At 43.2% G+C, this 17,211-nt stretch overlaps 1 protein-coding gene across 1 annotated transcript in view; it reads right to left on the bottom strand.

Annotated features, from left to right (window-relative positions):
- Positions 1-10,735, bottom strand: part of GCGR (glucagon receptor) — a 72,107-nt gene extending 61,372 nt beyond the window's left edge. The window contains exon 1 of the mRNA XM_066588173.1: positions 10,567-10,735. The gene's annotated coding sequence lies outside the window, so the exon portion shown is untranslated. The remainder of the gene's footprint in view (positions 1-10,566) is intronic.
- Between the last annotated feature and the right edge of the window lie 6,476 nt (positions 10,736-17,211).

The following is a 17,211-nucleotide window of genomic DNA, read 5'->3' as shown; positions in this document are numbered from 1 at the left end:
ATTTTGTTTATTTCCCAGATTATTTTGCACTCCAATTGCCTGAAACAAGTGCTGGACTATGAGAGTGGATGAGAGTGCCTTCACACTAGCGATGAAATCGCACAATTTCCCAGCGGTGCTAGGCTGCGAGAAATCACAAAATTCTGAAGTCAATGGCTTCCAATGGCTCCATTCACATGTGTGCTGTTTTAATGCTTGTGATGCAGCGTGAAAACAAAATCGCAGCATGTTCATTCTTTTTGTGATCTCGCCCATTGTTTCCAATCAAAGGGAGATGATCGCAATCCCCTGCCACTGCTGTGACAGTAGTGGCAGGGGACTGCCTGCTGCAAGGATTTTTGGGGGGCTTGAAATATAACCCTTCACCCCCTCCCCCTGAATATAATCCCTAACTGCAGGAAAAAAAATAAAAAATAATGCACCCCCTTAGAAGCGGTGTAAACTCTGGCGTGTCTTCTAGGAGGTCCCTGTCACTCTTCTTCAGCTTCTCTTCTGGCCGGGGATTGAAAAATCTCCATCTCCTGAAAGCACTGCCTCTGATTGGAATAACAGCTGAGTGCTGCCTGTGATTGGTCACAGCGCTCAGCCAATCAGAGAAAGCGCTTTTAGGAGGCAGGGATTTTTCAATCCCCGGCCAGAAGAGAAGCTGAAGAAAAGTGCCGGGGACCCGCTAGAAGACATGCTTGAGATGATAGCACTTCTAAGGTGATGTGTTTTTATTTTTTTATTTTTTTCCACAGTTATTGATTATTTTCGGGGTAGGGCTTATATTTCAAGGTCCCTCCCCCCCCCCCCCAAAAAAAAATCTTTGCCACAGAGAGTCAGAGGCAGTGGCAGAGGATCGCGACCATCAATTCCCATTGATTTCAATGGGGCTGGCGCTACTGCTGGCCCCATTGTAATCAATGGGAGAAAATCACTATATCCCTAAAGCATAATTACAGAATATGTTGTCCCTTTTCACTTTTAGGCCTCTTTCACACGAGTGTTATTTTGACGCTAAGTAAGCTGCACTATAAAATCACGAACATTAGAACCAATAGTTTGTTATGGATTCCTTCACATGAATGATTTTTTTGGCGCACGCAAAAGTCAGACTGCAGAATATGGGACGTAAGCACATGATTTCGCTGCTCGAAATTTCTTGCTGCACTAAAAGAGAGGTCTCGTCCTATCTTTGGACAGAATAATGCTGGAAGCTCCATAGACTCTAATGGGAGTCTATGGGAGATGCTGCTAAACACTGACAGATGCCTCTAGTGAGGCATTTAAAATGATTAAATTGTAGTTCTGTCGATCGAGGGATTTCAGGGCTGCGGCGTTATTTCACTGCATTACACTGCAGCCAGCCATGTGAATGGATGGAAGAATCGTGAGTAAAACTGCTTTCACATGGGCGATTTTGTAACAATGCGACAGCGCTACAATTCGCATGTATTTGGAGCACATGCTTACCTGTGGGTTCTTCCACACAAGCGATATTCTGTAGCCTACGACATTGCAAGACTACAAAATCAAAGCATGCTATATACAGCCGCGATTTGCGTTTTTTGTTTTTTTTTGTAGTCCATGTTTCTCTATGGAGCCTTCCTATGTGTTGCATTGCATTGCATGAAAACTTGGTTTTCATGCCATGCGATGCAACTTCTACAGTCGAAAATCCTACTGTAAAAGCCCTAAACTAAGCCCTAGCTGCATTAAAAAATTAAAAAAAGAATACATCACCTCTTTGGCGCTGTCAGCTCCCCGCACATCTCCCCTGAAGCTCCCCAGCAGTTGCTTGAAGTTCTCCTGCAGAGCTTCATGGTCGGACTTTGAGAATCCCTGCCTCCAGGAAGCTCTGCCTGTGATTGGTTCCTTGAGCACTGGCTCTGATTGGCTGAGCCGTGCGCTCGGGAACCTATCACAGCCATTCATTGAATCATGTCCCAAGATGCCCATAGAAGACTATGGAGAGGTGGGATGATCTGCTGTAGAGGAAAAATTGATTCACACAGATGCATGCCTTCCAATTGTCTTGGATTCTGCTGGATAGTCCTGGATTTTGGGGGCTATCCCGATGTCTGAGGAGGCAGGCAACATGTCCCCGCTCCCCATTCCATGCTCCACTACCCGCCGCCACTCCCAGAACTCAATCCATTAGTAGTAGCTAGTAACCATCTTCCTCCTTCATACCTCACATAGGACTCAGCTGCCATCCAGAATCCTTACTTGACTTTTTTTTACCCCGTTGTTAGACAGAAATATGCTCAGAGCTGAAGAGGGGGAATGAGGTAGGTGATGCTTTACACAAAGTGCGCTGTGCGGCAGCTGAGTCCTGTGTAAGGGATGAAGAATAAAGATAATTACTGTTACTAATGGACTGAGGTATAGCATCAGAGAACTTGCCTATCTCATCACCGGAGAAAACTACACTGTAATTACTATGACTGTTTAGAACTAGCATCTGACTAGTACTTAGGGGTATAGTAGTACTGTAAAGCGGTCACTGAGGGTCACTATTATTTTGAGAGGGTCACTAAGGGGCAGTATTACTGTAAGAAGGTCATTGATGGACACATACTGTGGGGAAGGTCACTGACAGGCACTATTAATGTGGGGGGACACAAAGAGCATAGAAGGAGGATGGCCTAATGTGAAAATAATTTGTTGCAGTACGTTATTTTTTCATTGTTCAAAAGTTGAGAGGTATGTGACAGACATGCTGCTGCAGCTAATAGTAAGTGATTTACTGTGATACGGCTACTGGAATCACATCTATACTGCTCAGTAGTGCTGTACACCGTCTTACATGATATTGCTATTTCTCTGTCTGAGCTCCAGAGAGTTAGAGGGTAGAATCTGCTGTTTTCTCCATTTGCAGTATATGGGGGCCATCATAGCGGTTAATCTTTACCCAGCAGCTCACGGACAACTTAAAATTAGAGATGGAGTCTGAAGAGGGGAAAACTGGTGGAAAATGCAGGATAAAAGACATGATGGCTAGAAGTAGTTTTATTCACTGTGTAAAAACATATGGCAGTTTATTTTGAAAGGTCACGTGAAAGTGCGGCTACACATTAAATAAAAAAAAGGAACGAAAACCACTAAGCACGGAGGTTTTTCTCGCAATAAATATATTTTTTCCAGTGGCCCACTATTTATTTAATTTACACATTCATATAGCATATACTTATTCTGCAGCGCGGTATACCACTTGATGTCCCCATTGGGGCTCTCAGTTTAAGTTCTAAAAAATATCTGGAAACATAAGATAATATCATATTAGGGTGCATTTGCATGACTTTATTGACTGTGCTGTTAACCCTTTGCAATCCAATTTTGGATTCAGGGTTTCCTAGGGGGCTTTCTCTTTCTGCCATTATACAATTGCGCCATCTGCTGGCTAGAGCCAGTACTGCGGTATGGAACATGCTGGAGAGGCCCCAGGCAACAGAGCGGACAGTAATATACAGTAAGAATACCCTGCCGGACGTCTTCCAACACCGGAGCTGTACAGCCTTCAATCAGAATGTCTGAAGACGTCAGACAGTGGATTGGAAAGGGTTAAAAGTGCATCAAAAACCACATTTAAAACTGCACTTTGTTTTAGCATGAATTGCCACTGTTTAAAGGTGCAGTTAGTTTTATGTAAAAACTTGCTTTCCACATGGAATCTGCACAATTTTTCAGATATTTTTATTTTACTGATCATTTCCCATTTTCACTTCTTGCTTTCCCAAGACACTGATATTGAAAGGTGGCACCATAAAAAAAGGCAAAGTCAGCTTTAACCCCTTTTGGGCTGGGTTCACATCAGTATTTTGTTGTCATGCACAGTTGTTGCCAAGCCTGCTTAACACCCAGCAACTACCAGCAGATTCATACAACTGCCAGCGGCCAGCAACAGCTCTGATCAAGGCCATTTCACTGCTTAGATGTTGTGGTCAATGCTAACCATAGCATCACGCAGATAGCCAGAGGGAGCCTTATTAGGTTGACATCAGAAGCACAATATACTGCAATGCTGAAGTATTACAGTATATTGTATAGGCGATCAGTTGACTGGAAGTTTAAGTTCCCTAGTAAGACTAAAAAAAAGTAAAAAAACATCTTAAAATACAAACGTTTTTAAATATAACTAAAAATATTAAAAGTAAAACAAAATTAGTCCCAGTTTTCACATAAACAGTCAAAAAATAAAATACCTAAATAAATTGGTATCGCTGTATCCATAAAAGTCTGAATTATTAAAATATTACATTATAAACCTGCATGGTGAATGCCGTAAGAAAAAAAAATCTGAACGCAAGTAGTAAAACATAATAAAAAGTTTATACATTTGGTAATCATACCGACCCACAGAGTAAAGTGAACATCTCATTTTACCACATTGAACGCTCTAAAAACAAACCCACCCCCTAAAAATGTTGCAATTCTTTTTTTCCATTTTAACCTGGTAACAAATTGTTCGAAGTTTCTCAACACATCATAGGGTACGTCAAAGGAGAGTTCCATGACTTCACTATTGATGACCTACACTTAGAATAGACCATCAGGAGTTGATTGGTGGAGGTCCACCGCCTAGAATCTATGCCGATCAGCTGATTGAAGAAGCCAAGGTACTTGGGTGAGCGCTACGGCTTCTTCTCAGACAAATGACATCACCTTCATCGGTCATATGGCCGAGAGCAGCTCAGTCCCTTTCAAGTAAATAGGACTGAGCTGCAATACCAGGCATAGTCACTATACAACGTATGGCACTGTGCCTGCTATGGATTGAAGTAACAGCGGTGCTCACCAGAACACCGCAAAAACAAGCCCTCATATGGCTCTGTTGACCGAAAAACTAAAAAAGTCTTGAAAAGAAGGGAGAAAAATTTGACAATGATCGGTCTTTAAGGGATTAATATTTGCAAATGACTTAAAGTGATTTGCAGTGTTTCTAAATAAAAATATTTTTCTTTTTTTTCCCTTACAAGCGCTCTTCTTGGTGTTGGTATTAAGCTGCTGTTGGGTTGGGCTCTGGTCAGATTCTGTCTCCTTTCCCCTTTGGCAACAAATAATTTAGTCCCTTCTTACTTTCCCTGTAGACGGATTCTTCTCAGCTATAAGGCCATGTTACTTCAGCTCTGCACCTTCATGACAAGTTGGGAAGGAAGCTATTTCTATAGGCTACTCGGCAGAGAACAAAGGCTCACTATAGTCACATACCGTGTTTCCCCCAAAGTAAGACCTAGTCTTATATTAATTTTTGCCCCAAAAGAGGCACAGGGTCTAATTTTCAGGGAGTATTCTATACTCACCTAGCAGGCATCTCTTGATGGTAACGGGGCTTGGATAAACCGCCCCCAGCAAGAGATTGCTCTGATTGGTTCGCAAGCGCCGCCTCAGTCAATTAGAGTCGGGGCTTGATTTACCAATCATAGCCATTCAATGAACGGTAGAACAGCCAATCAACAGCCATCGCATTGTAGAGGCGGAGTTTATGAATTAGCTGAGCCGCGGCTAATCAAAGCCATTGGTTCATCCAGCGCTGCATTTATTGGTTCTTCGACTGCTGCTCAGCCAATCACAGCCATCACTTCCTGAAGGTGGGATATATGAATCCCGTAACCAGGAAGTGATGTTGCATGAGTGGCTGAGGACTTCGTGAAGTGTGCCAAAACTCTACATAGCAGCAGGAGGAGCCTGGACCGAGCCTACTAGGTAATGTATTATTTTTTTAGCGTAGTGTAACTAGGACTTATTTTCAGGGTAGGTCTTATATTTCAAGCCTCTCCAAAAATTAGGCTAGGGCTTATGTTTAGGGTAGGTATTATTTTTGGGAAAACAGGGTAGTTATTAGATCATCTCCTTGTTACAGTCCTGGGTATAAACAGATGGTGGGAGAGATTTCTGTATTATTTCCTGTTATATTTGCACATATCTAATATGTAGCCCCTCAGCCGTCTTTTTTCTAAAGTGAATAACCCCAATTTTGATCATCTCTATGTATTGTAGTCCAGTGTTCCCCAACTCCAGTCCTCACGGACCCCAACAGGTCATGTTTTCAGGATATCCTATAGTAAGAACACCTGTGGCAATGTCTGAGGTACCGACAATAATTACATCACCTGTGGAAATCCTGAAAACATGACCTGTTGGAGGTCCCTGAGGACTGGAATTGGGGAGTACTGTTGTAGTCTACCCACTCCATTCATTACTTTAGTTGCCCGCCTTTCTACCTGCTCAAACTCTGATATGTCCTTGAGTAGTGGTGCCAAAAACTGTCCACAATATTCCATGTGTGGTCTGACCAGTGACTTGTCAAGAAGAAGAACAATGTTCTCATCATGTGCCCCTAGACCTCTCTTGATGCACTCCATGATCATATTTACCTTGACAGCAGCTGCCTGACACTGGTTACTCCAGTTAAGCTTACAGTTAACTAAAACCCCCAAGTCCTTTTCCATGTCCGTGTTCCCCAGTGGTTTCCCATTTAGTGTGTAACGGTGACATGCATTTCCTCGGCCCATGTGCAGAACCTTAGATTTATCAGTGCTTGACACTTTTCTGTCCAAGTCCCCAACTTATCCAGATCCATTTGCAACTGCATTCTGTCCTCTTGTGTTAATTTCTTTACATAGTTTTGTTTCATCTGCAAATATTGATATTTTACTGAGCAATCCTTCTACCAGGTCATTAATAAGTCTATTAAAAAGACCATGCAGAGACCTGGGTGTGTGGACAGTGACTGAGCATGTGTGTCCACCAGCACGCCGCTCATTGGGTGGACGTACACACTGGTATACACCACTGGATCAGTTGTTAACAGCTTGCTAACAGTAAACATTGTTCATTTTTTGTGATATACATTAGATCTGATATTTATTGATAACCCTTCAAAAGCAAATGCAGCAAGAAATAAGCACCCGTACTGGTCGTATGATCCAGTAAAACAATAAATTGCCTGCGTTTGGGTGGTTTCACACAGTTTTACGCTTTGTTTTAGAAGGCCAGTTTTTGTGGCAGTTTTCTCGACATTTGTAGAGCCAAGTACAGATGTAAATTCAAAAGATATGGGAAATATAACGATACTTCTCCTTCCTGCTGATCCACTTTTAGGTTTGGCTAAAAAAAAACTGTATGCAGAACTTCCATAAAAAACAGGGTTTTTTTTTTGGAAAACCTGTATGTGAAACGACCCTTAAGGCTGGTTTCATACGGAGAGGAAATCCCATGGAAATCTCGCAGAATATCCACAGCGGGACTGCACGGAAATTCTGCGAGATTTCCACAGCTGAAGTCCCGAGACATTTGGCATGGGTTTTGAAAGTGGCTTATTCTGCTGTAGCCAATTTTATTGTATCGCGGAAACGGCGATACAATTGACATGCCGTGGCTTTGAATGCCAGTTTCAGCATGGCTTGGCGCAGCAGACTGTCCGCAGAGTGTGGAAGAGATTTTTGCAAATCTTGTCCACTTTGCTGCTTAGTCTCAGGTTTAAGATTGCAGGTGGAATTTCTGTGTGGAAAGTACACCGCAATTTCGCCCTGTGTGAATCCAGCGTAAAGATGCCTTTATTGAGCAGCTAGATGATATATTTTCACCAACTTTATGGCACCCAAATGATTGAATATAGGATCAAAATGAAGCAAAAACAAAAGGTAACACCATCTGATGTCGCCCAGCGAGCCTCCCTATCTGACTGTAAGAGCGGAGAGGGTCACATGCTTACATTTACTCATCTGCTAGCCATCTATACTGTTAAAAGGTGCTTATAACTTTTCCAAATAGTTTATGGATAGATGGGTGTGCTGTACGTACCAAATACTGTTGGCCCCCAGTTGTAGATGGATGGTGGGGAGTATTAAGGCAATGTACCAACTTATCTTTATAACAGCATCTTACAGACATTCTGATATAAAGGGATTGTGTCATTGGAAAATGATTTGTTTTAGGTAAGTTTTTATAGGCACATGTTTTAAAAACGTCCTTGGCTACTTGTTTTTATTTTCCATGTCAATATATAATTATTATTGTTCTTAAATCCTAATACATTGTAGTTTTTACTCTGACCACTAAGGGTCTGAATGTTATAGTCAATGGGGTCCGATCTGTGCCATTTGGTTACATCATATGACGGTTCAGTTTGGGGAGTCGGTTCGGTTTTCCTGCTCAATAACCTCAAACACTGAATTCTGCTAAAAGCAAGATTAAATAGCACAGCATGCTGTGCTATTCCATCCTGTAAAATTCTGGAAACCTGGCAGGAAACTCAATGGACCTCATTATAGTCAATGGGGTCCGTTCTGTGCCATTCGGTTCCGTCATATCACGGTTCCATTTAGGCAGTGGGTTTAGCTTTAACTGAGCAGGAAAGTGGAACCCAAAAGTACAAAAGTGAACGAGACCTTAACCTAATGACACTTCCTGTCCTATAGAGAAAACTTTTCAGCAGTTATCTCATTATCATCACAGCAGGATTACAATGAAAGGTAAGACCTATATATAAATGATGATGGATCCACCATTCCCAAATGGGGGTGATCAAAGCTCACCTCCTCCCCAATCCTGCACAGTAACCTCTGCAAAGATAACAGAGCATACCTACAACACTCTTGCAAGTCAATGAGTTCCCTCCAGTCTATAGTTTCTATGATCCAAAGCCGAACAGAACAGGAAATGTCAGAGTTTAGTGGCCAGAGTTAAAACTGCGGGAGATTAGAACTTTTTTTTGTAAATACATACATAGTGATATGGAAATTTAAAAAAAAATCATCATATATATATAAAGAAAAAGTTTAACATTTAAACAGGTCATTTTCTGATGCCACATTGCCTTTAAATGAATCTGTCCTAGCAATCCTCTCCCTTTAAACTGCCTTTCAATGCTGCCGTTTAGAAGCAGATACTTATAAGCTGTAGTTTTGCTCACTTACACCCAATATACTACTTCATCCATAGAGTCCAATAGCTTGCACATACATAGATTGGCGCTCCCTTATGTGATATATACCCACCTGGTGTATCCCAGCTTGTACCCACATTACGTTTAGAGTTATTAGGTGATCAGTAACCTGCAGCTCATTGCACAACTCAGGAAATACACTGCTAACAAGATGCATTATAAATTAACAAAGTCCAAACAAGCGCCTGTAGCAAACACGCACTTGCCAGTTCCGGAGCAGCAGACTTGGATTGCTTAGAGGGTTTTTGGAATGAGTTGACCAATAGTCAGGTCTCTGGCATCAAGCAAGTCACAAACTCCAGGGGGGCAAATACTGACATATACAGTATTATACAATACTCACCATGCAGTAGCCTACATGAATGTGACCAGAAGAGCGGACGCATATGGCAAAGGGGTTTCAGTAGATGTCTCTAACAAATCTTATCAATGCATAAAGTCTTTATCTCCATTCTGGGCAGTGCACATCATAAACACTTCATCAATAGAAAATCCCTAAGTTTCCTGCATCACGGAACATATGGGACGTCCTTGAAATTGGTATGATAAATCCAATCGAGTGAGAATATGGAAATTGTACACTAGTATAAGCAAACCCCCTGCTCAAATGTCGTAGCCATGGAGGGATTTGTTAGCTCCTTACTGGGGATCCCCTGCAGCACTCTATCCGACTTGTAAAGGCTCCTTCACACGGGCGTATATGTTTTTTGCGCATTCCTTAGCGCAACCTATGTGCGCTATGAGCGAGGTTTTTCTGTATGCGTATTTCACTGTACTTTTTCTCACTTGCAGGGAGGGCATGATCATTCGCACGTGACACATGAACACAAGCCAATTTAAATGGCTATTTAGCCTAATGAATTCCACGTGTGTTCTTTTCCCTGCGGAATTACCCAGTATTTCACACATCCATTTGCGTATTGCGCACGTATTTGCAAACTCCCTACTTCTTTGGGGACCTTTGGTGTTCAAATGCACAGAAAGATGCAACACGTTATATTTTTTGCGGGTGTGAGAAATGTTTACATAAAAAAAAGGAAATGTGAATTAACTCATTGAAATCAATGGGTTCTATTCACTGCGTATTGCATGCGTAAATGTTACGTGCGCGAAGGAGCCCTAAATCTCCTGTCCCTTGCTCCTCATCACTCATTGATCTGCACAGTAGCTGGTTCCCACACAAGAATACGTGACTTCTAACCCGAACTCCCATTGGGAAACTTTAGATAGACAAATCTGTGGGAAGAACGGCCGGCGAATCCACACATTACTAACAAATAATCACCCCTAAAGCTGCATTTAAATCAGCAAACAGCAGCAATCCAAGAGCAAATGCCAATGTTAGAATGAGTGGTGTAGAATACAGAAGAGGTTGTCATTGCAGAACTACAAATCCCAGATGAGACTGGTAGCTCCACAGCAGGATCAAGTTGCTAAAGCTTATCTTCCAAGCAAATCATACTATACAATGTATCATCTCAGGTACAACAAGTGTTAGAAGCAGAAGGCTACAAGTGTCAGGTGCGCTTAGATTGTAGCCATTTCATAGAAACAAGGAAACATTTATGTAACAAGAGCAGAAGATATACAGTACTAGGAAAGCTTGTATCACAGAGATAGTAGATTGCACTCACAATGTTCTTGGTGAAGTTTGCAAGAGACACTTGTGGAATTATATACACCCAGAAGAGTTCAGAAAGTCATCAGTCAGCATCCATCCTGGACCCTGCACTCACTCATGTCACATAGTGCAGGGGAAGAAGCTTCTTAGCTCTCCTGTGTCTTCTTGTAACACCCAGAGCAGGTTAGATGTCTCACCAGGAGCTGGTGGATTTGCCAAAGTCTCTAACTTGACAGATGCAGTAAGCAGCCAGCCCAGTGGGTGGGGATACAACCTGTCACTTATCCTGGCTGAATGGCAAGAAGGAGCAGACTCTGCTACTGGGTCCTAAAATCACTGATATGTATTGCAGTAGATGAACAGCTGATGCATGAGACAATGTTGTGTTTGCAACAAGTGTGGGATGATGTGAACATTAACAGTGAACTGATATCATAACATTTACTTCTTATAAGACATCAGACGCGTTTCATCTAGATGGTCATCAAGCAGCACATCAGGTTTCTTGTCTTTAAATGTTGCTGGGCTCGCCACATTCTTCTTGGTGTAACAGAAAGAAGTTTCAGAACTTTTTTGAAACTAAAGAATAATCCTATTTACCTGCATCCAAGGACATAAACGGCATGAAGACTAAACTGGCACTGATGCATGACAATTGCTATTACGCTATCTTTTCTCCTTAGGGAGAGCACCTAGACGTTGAGTGGGTGAGGAGACTTATAAGGCCATTCATGATCCTCTGGGTAATATGCAAATAAGGGAGATGGAACAATACCTCTGTAGCGCCACCTGTTGGAAGGCAGCAATTTTGCAAGTCAATGTTAGACTCTTTATACAAGCCTTGTAACAATGACTGGGAATTGAAAGCCAAGCCAGAATCCATACACAGACAGCTGTTTCGGGTTGGGGGGGGGTTGCCCCTCATCAGTGTGCAGTAAGTTTCTGGCTTGGCTAGCAAGAGGTCTGTATGGATTCTGGCTTGGCTTGCAGCTCCCTGTCATTGTTACATGAAGCGTGCAAATGAAGCCTTTAGCTGAATGCAGTTAATAGCTGGAGGTCTCTTATCTGCATTCAGCTCCTTTGTTCTCCAATGGGTTAAATAGCTGAAACAATGCTGTCAGCACTACCCACAGAGAACTAAGCGTGCGGTCCTGATAAGACTGCACAATGATTTTTAAGCTGGCTTGATTTTAGCGATCAATGAGCAGTGCACGAAAAGTGCACGATGGCCGTGCGTTTAGACGCAACGATTATCGCTCAATCGATCACTTTTGAGCTGTTTTTGAGCGATCACCCTTTTTTTGCACTATTTTTCCATTAAAAAAGCTCAGAAACCTAATAAAATGGAAGCAAATGGAAGAGACATATAAAAATGGAAACTTCACTGAAATAAATGGGGAAAAATGGAAGCATATATGTTACTAAAGATGGAGCAGAAAAATGGAAATGTACTAGATGTACAACACTAGTATGAATGCACCCTAAGGCTCAGCTTCACATGCAAGTATTTGTGTTTGCGCAATATTTGCATGTACAATGCGCATTGAATAGAATCAATACATGCGCCTCTTCAGTCGCACAAAAAAAGATAGAACATGCTCTATCTTTCTGTATGTCAATATGTAAGCTACACGAGGCAAGCATCTCAAATGTAGCAGGAAAACGGATGATTTCCAAAGATATATGGTCACGGAGAATCAACTAGTCTTTAAAAACCTATGTTTGGAATTTCAGAGGTTTATTTTCATTTCCTAAACCCAATCTAGAGAAAAGTTTACATAATATGCAGAAGTATAGATAACACGAAAATACATACACTACATTTTGCATGTTACTTCTTGCAGGGAAATCAAATGCAAAATTCATCCATTTCAGCTATTGTGCAGTTGAATAAAATCTATTGTTCCCTGTAGAGATGAGCAAGCATACTCGCTAAGACAAATTATTCGAGCGAGTATTGCCATTTTCGAGTACATGCCCGCTCGTGCCAAAGAATTTGGGGGCCGGCGGGGGTGAGCGGTGGGTTGTGGGAGTGAGCATGCCTGCAGACACTCATTATTGTACCACTCTCCACCATTCTTCACTGTTGCCTGCAGACACTCATTATTGTACCGCTCTCTACCATGTTTCACTGCTGCCTGCAGACACTCATTATTATACTGCTCTCCATAATACTTCACTGCTGCTTGCAGACACTCATTATTATACTGCTCTCCAGCATGTTTCACCGCTGTCTGCAGACAGTCATAATTGTACCGCTCTCCACCATGTTTTACTGCTGTCTGCAGACTCTCATTATTGTACTGCTCTCCACCATGCTTCACTATTGCCTGCAGACACTCATTATTGTAGCGCTCTCCACCATGCTTCACTGCTGCCTGCAGACACTTATTATTGTACTGCTCTCCACCATGCTTCACTATTGCCTGCAGACACTCATTATTGTACCGACCTCCACCATGCTTCACTGCTGCCTGCAGACACTCATTATTGTACCGACCTCCACCATGCTTCACTGCTGCCTGCAGACACTCATTATTGTACCGCTCTCCACCATGCTTCACTGCTGCCTGCAGACACTTATTATTGTACTGCTCTTCACCATGTTTCACTGCTGTCTGTAGATGCTCATTATTCTACCACTCCACCATGCTTCACTGCTGCCTGCAGACACTTATTATTGTACTGCTCTCCAGCATGCTTCACTGCTGTCTGCAGACACGCATTATTGTACTGCTCTTCAGCATGCCTCACTACTGTCTGCAGACACTCATTATTGTACCGCTCTCCACCATGCTTCACTGCTGCCTGCAGACACTTATTATTGTACTGCTCTCCAGCATACTTCACTGTTGCCTGCAGACACTTATTATTGTACTGCTCTCCAGCATACTTCACTGTTGCCTGCAGACACTTATTATTGTACCACTCTCCACCATGCTTCACTATTGCCTGTAGACACTCATTATTGTACTGCTCTCCACCATGCCTCACTGCTACCTGCAGACACTCATTATTGTACCGCTCTCCACCATACTTCACTGTTGCCTGCAGACACTCATTATTGTACTGCTCTCCACCATACTTCACTGTTGCCTGCAGACACTCCTTATTCTACCGCCCTCCACCATGCTTCACTGCTACCTGCAGACACACATTATTGTACCACTCTCTACCATGTTTCACTGCTGCCTGCAGACACTCGTTATTGTACTGCTCTCCACAATACTTCACTGCTACCTGCAGACACTCATTATTGTACTGCTCTCCACAATACTTCACTGCTGCTTGCAGACACTCATTATTATACTGCTCTTCAGCATGTTTCACAGCTGTCTGCAGACTCATAATTGTACCGCTCTCCACCATGTTTTACTGCTGTCTGCAGACTCTCATTATTGTACCGCTCTCTGCCATGCTTCACTATTGCCTGCAGACACTCATTATTGTAGCGCTCTCCACCATGCTTCACTGCTGCCTGCAGACACTTATTATTGTATTGCTCTTCACCATGTTTCACTGCTGTCTGCAGATGCTCATTATTGTACCGCTCTCCAGCATGCTTCACTGCTGCCTGCAGACACTTATTATTGTACTGCTCTCCACCATGCTTCACTGCTGTCTGCAGACACGCATTATTGTACTGCTCTTCAGCATGCCTCACTGCTGTCTGCAGACACTCATTATTGTACCGCTCTCCACCATGCTTCACTGCTGCCTGCAGACACTTATTATTGTACCACTCTCCACCATACTTCACTGTTGCCTGCAGACACTTATTATTGTACTGCTCTCCACCATGTTTCACTGATGCCTGCAGACACTTATTATTGTACCGCTCTCCACCATGATTCACTGCTGTCTGCAGACACGCATTATTGTACTGCTCTTCAGCATGCCTCACTGCTACCTGCAGACACTCATTATTGTACTGCTCTCAACCATGCTTCACTGTTGCCTGCAGACACTCATTATTGTACCACTCTCCACCATGCTTCACAGCTGCCTGCAGACACTCCTTATTCTACCGCTCTCCACCATACTTCACTGCTGCCTGCAGACACTTATTATTGTACTGCTCTCCAGTGAACAAATTGCCTTCTGTTGCAGCCAAGTATTTCAAATGTAACTCCTCAGTCCTGAATCCCTGCTGCCATTTTTCTGGACCCCAGTTCCTATCTTTTCATACATAGTTGAGTTCCTAGGTCTTTTTTCTATGTTGAAGGTATGGCTTTTTGGCTGCAGTTCTTCCATGAGGATCACTTCTGGCCAGACTCCTCTGAGCAGTACATGGGTGTACCTGGGTCCCACTGTCGAGTTCCTTCAAAAGCTGTTTTGAAGGCCAAGGGCATCACTCCAAACAGTTTTGATTCAGATTTCTGTTTTGTTCAATTACTTTGCATTTTGTTAACTATTAACACTTCTATTACCGAAAGCATTCTTACTGTGCAACATTTTTTCCCCACCTGCCTAAAACCTTTGCACAGTACTATATACGTGAGAGTGATATTGGCAGCCTTTTAGTGGTCCTTGAACCCTTGAAAAAATAAATATCTGCATTCCAGTAAATATTCTAATGGAGGATACAGGGATTTTTTCCCCTGTCTATCATAATATCTCTCACTTTTTTCTAGTATTGAAGGTAGATAAAGCTATAAACTCATTTGGATGTGCCATTAATTCGTTGGGCACAAATAGCACATCCATAACCAGCTCTACATTGATGATGGGGGCCACAAATGTTATCAAAACAATCAGGGGTAAAGAATTTTAAGATATTTTGTATCTGATGCTATCTGGGCATTTAGGCGTTATCTGAGGGTATCTGTGGCCAGAAATAGTCCATGGCAAATGAAACATTTAGGTGAACAAAAAGAAAGACAATAGATAAATGCCAGAACCCTGGCTCAAGTGTATCATAACTAAATAAACTGCTTTATATTGACTGTATAATACTGCCATATAGTGCCCTCACTTACAGTGCTTGGCCTCCTGAGATGTAGCTTTGTTAACGCCGGACTAAGATTTAACATCCTTTACACAGGTAGATAAATGGCCATAACGAGTGGCAATTATAGATGAGCGAACCTACTCGGCCACGCCCCTTTTTCGCCCGAGCGCCGCGATTTTCGAGTACTTCCATACTCGGGCGAAAAGATTCGGGGGGCGCCGTGGGTGAGTGGGGGGTTGCAGCGGGGAGTGGGGGGGGAGAGGGAGAGAGAGAGGGCTCCCCTCTGTTCCCCGCTGCTACCCCCCACTCCGCCACGCCTCCCCCCGCCCCCCGGCGCCCCCCGAATCTTTTCACCCGAGTACGGAAGTACTCGAAAATCGCGGTGCTCGATCGAGTAATTACTCGAAACGAGTATATTCACTCATCTCTAGTGGCAATCGATGATATAGCAAGTGGATCGGCGCTTGTTTATGAACCTTTTGCAATTGCCTGGGATGACAGGCCTCACGATCGTTCATGCAGCCATTCATTTCTATTATTTTCCAGGCAGCGTGCTGATATAATAGTTTCAACTACAGTGCCCATTACAGTGCAACTTGGGATATAACTGGAGAGAAAAGGTAAGAGACGTGGCACATTGTTAAGGGCCTTGTGTTTTACACTGTTCATTCATTCCCCATTAACACTTTGCAATCCAATTTTGGATTCAGGGTTTCCTAGGGGGCTTTCTCTTTCTGCCATTATAAAATGGCGCCATCTGCTGGCTAGAGCCAGTATAGTGGTATGGGACATGCTTGAGAGGCCCCTGACAATGGAGCGGCCAGTAATATACAGTAAGAATACCCTGCCGGACGTCTTCTGACATCGGCGCTGTACAGCCTTCAATTAGAATGTCTTCAGACGTCAGTCAGTAGATTGCAAAGGGTTAAACGTGTCCAGTGATCAATCAGCAAATGATAAAATGCTTATTTATTGTTGATCACATCTTTTATGTGGGCATAAGAATGTTCACCTGTCAGTAGTGCGTCTCATGTAAATGTAAGGCCGCTTTCTCTTCCTCCACACCTTCACACCACCTTTCAACACCCTCCACATCGGCACAGATATCTGTATGTAACAAAATCCAACGTGGTAAATGCCAAAATGCTGTCCGAAAACTCATTTGTGTATGGGAGTGCAGCCATACGGCCAAAGAGCTGTTGACGGCTCTGCATGCCCTGGCTGAGACGTGGCTGACACCTGCACAATCTGAAGCCAGGCAAGGTTGGGTGTGATAGTGGGGCCAACCTGCTGGCAGCCTTTCACCTTGGCAATCTCATATACATACCTTGCCCAACCCATGTGATGAACCTGGTAGTGCAGAGCTTCCTATACAATTACCCAGGTTTATATCCAGTGCTGGAAAAGGCCAAGAGGCTGTGCTCACACCTTCGGTGTTTAAACCCAGACACCTAGCAGAGGTGCAGCAACAGTTCATGCTACCACCCGACTGCCTCATTTGTGACATGCCTACATGCTGGACTTCCACGTTGCAGAGGCCAAGCCAGCAGCTGAGAGCGTTCACAGACTACAAGATGGTATATGCCGTTAGTAGATGCTGTATGGAGGTCGGTTACTTGACACCTGTGGAGTGGCTGCAGATCAAAGACGTGTGCTGTGTTAGCTAGCTTTGAGGAAGCAACCAAAATGGTCAGTCATAATAATGCA

Source organism: Eleutherodactylus coqui, chromosome 13 (assembly GCF_035609145.1).
Source record: "Eleutherodactylus coqui strain aEleCoq1 chromosome 13, aEleCoq1.hap1, whole genome shotgun sequence".
Lineage (NCBI taxonomy): Eukaryota > Metazoa > Chordata > Amphibia > Anura > Eleutherodactylidae > Eleutherodactylus > Eleutherodactylus coqui.
This window is presented reverse-complemented; position numbering and strand designations above follow the sequence as displayed.